This window comes from Petromyzon marinus, unplaced genomic scaffold (genome assembly GCF_048934315.1).
Source record: "Petromyzon marinus isolate PM22_M1 ecotype Great Lakes invasive population unplaced genomic scaffold, UKy_Petmar_22M1.pri1.0 PM_G_Scaffold_164, whole genome shotgun sequence".
Taxonomy (NCBI): Eukaryota; Metazoa; Chordata; class Hyperoartia; order Petromyzontiformes; family Petromyzontidae; genus Petromyzon; species Petromyzon marinus.
In genome coordinates this window covers 70,001-72,500 of record NW_027422722.1, presented here as the reverse complement: position 1 = coordinate 72,500, position 2,500 = coordinate 70,001, and positions in this window count along the sequence as shown.

Genomic DNA, 2,500 nt, shown 5'->3' with positions numbered 1-2,500 from the left:
GTGCAGTCAAAAAAAAATTGATATTTTTCACGGATAGACCCCGTGAAACGCTAGAAATTGGCGGGGATGTGTCTCTTGTGGCTCACGGGGCTGTTCGGGTCGCACAGAAATCCCTGGGAATGGGAAAACGGGTCATTTTCGTGTTGCCACATTGCGTACGAACCGCATGAAACTTCCAGAGGCATTTGCAGCAGGAATGCATGTGCACTCAAAAACTTCTATATGTTTCACGGATAGACCCCGTGAAACGCTAGAAATTGGCGGGGATGTGTCTCTTGTGGCTCACGGGGCTGTTAGGGTGGCACAGAACTCCCTCGGAATGGGAAAAGGGGTCATTTTCGTGTTGCCACATTGCATAGGAACGCCATGAAACTTCCAGAGGCATTTGCAGCAGAAAGGCACGTGCACTCAAAAATTTTAATATTTTTCACGCATAGACCCCGTCAAACGCTAGAAGTTGGCGGGGATGTCTCTCTTGTGGCTCACGGGGTTGTTAGGGTCGCACAGAAATGCCTCGGAATGGGAAAACGGGTCATTTTTGTGTGGCCACATTGCATAGGAACGGCATGAAACTTCCAGAGGCATTTGCAGCAGGAATGCATGTGCACTCAAAAACGTCTATATTTTTCACGGATAGACCCCGTGAAACGCTATAAATTGGCGGGGATGTCTCTCTTGTGGCTCACGGGCGCTGTTAGTTAGGGTCGCACAGAAATCCCTCGGAATGGGAAAAGGGGTCATTTTCGTGTTGCCACATTGCGTACGAACGGCATGAAACTTCCAGAGGCATCTGCAGCAGAAATGCATGTGCACTCAAAAACGTCTATATTTTTCACGGATAGACCCCGTGAAACGCTAGAAATTGGCGGGGATGTGTCTCTTGTGGCTCACGGGGCTGTTAGGGTCGCACAGAAATCCCTCGGAATGGGAAAACGGGTCATTTTCGTGTTGCCACAATTGGCATACGAACGGCATGAAACTTCCAGAGGCATTTGCAGCAGAAATGCATGTGCACTCAAAAACGTGAATATTTTTTCACGGATAGACCCCGTCAAACGCTCGAATTTGGCGGGGATGTTTCTCTTGTGGGTCACGGGGCTGTTCGGCTCGCACAGAACTCCCTTGGTCCACCTGATTCGTGCATACAGGCAGCAACTAAAACTCTGTAAACCTGCTGTGAGGACATCTAAACAGTGGACCAGTGAGGCTGTGGAAGATTTGCGGGCGTGCTTAGACTGTACTGACTGGGATATGTTCACGACTGCTACCAATAGTCTGGATGAACTCACAGAGGCTGTGTACATCAGCTTCTGTGAGGACTGCTGTATCCCAACACGTACCAGGGTGAACTTTAACAACAACAAGCCCTGGTTCTCAGCAAAGCTCAAAAGGTTGAGGTTGGAGAAGGAGGAAGCGTTTAGGAGTGGGGATAGAGACAGATTCAAGGAGTCGAAGAACAGGTTTAGCAAAGCGGTGAGAGAGGCTAAACGACTGTACTCAGAGACACTAAAACACCAGTTCTCTACTAACGACGCTGCTTCTGTCTGCCAAAGGGCTCAGGCACATCACCAACTACAAACCCAGAGCGCCCCACACCACTAACGACTCCCGCCTAGCCAACGACCTGAACGAGTTCTACCGTAGATTTGAAAGACAATTGGACTGTCCTGAACCACCCCTTCCCACCCAAGAGGCCCCATCCCCCACCCATACTACAGAAACGACTCTCTCCTTTCAGGAGGGAGAAGTTAATGGGCTTTTCAAGAGGCAGAATCCACGCAAAGCAGCCGGGCCGGACTCTGTCTCTCCAGCCACCCTCAGGCACTGCGCTGGCCAGCTGTCTCCGGTGTTCACCAACATCTTTAACACCTCCCTGGAGACATGCCATGTACCAGCCTGTCTCAAGTCCTCCACCATCATCGCTGTGCCCAAAAAGCTAAGGCCAACAGGACTAAATGATTACAGACCGGTCGCCCTTACATCTGTGGTAATGAAGTCTTTTGAGCGCCTGCTCCTGGCACACCTCAAAGCCATCACAGACCCTCTCCTGGACCCCCTTCAGTTTGCCTACAGAGCCAACAGGTCTGTGGACGACGCAGTTAACATGGCCCTCCACTTCACCCTACAGCATGTGGACGCCCCAGCATCCTACGCCAGGATCCTGTTTGTGGACTTCAGCTCTGCCTTCAACACCATCATCCCTGCCCTGCTTCAGGACAAGCTCTTCCAGCTGAACGTGCCCTACTCCACCTGCAGGTGGATCACAGACTTCCTCTCTGACAGGAAGCAGTGCGTTAAGCCGGGAACAGAAGTCTCTGACTCCAGGTCCATCAGCACGGGAACTCCTCAGGGCTGCGTCCTTTGCCCACTGCTCTTCTCCCTGTATACCAACAGCTGCGCCTCCAATCATCTGTCCGTCAAACTCTTGAAGTTTGTCGGACGACACCACCCTCATTGGGCTGATCTCTGGTGGGGATGAGTCTGACTATAGGTGGGAAGC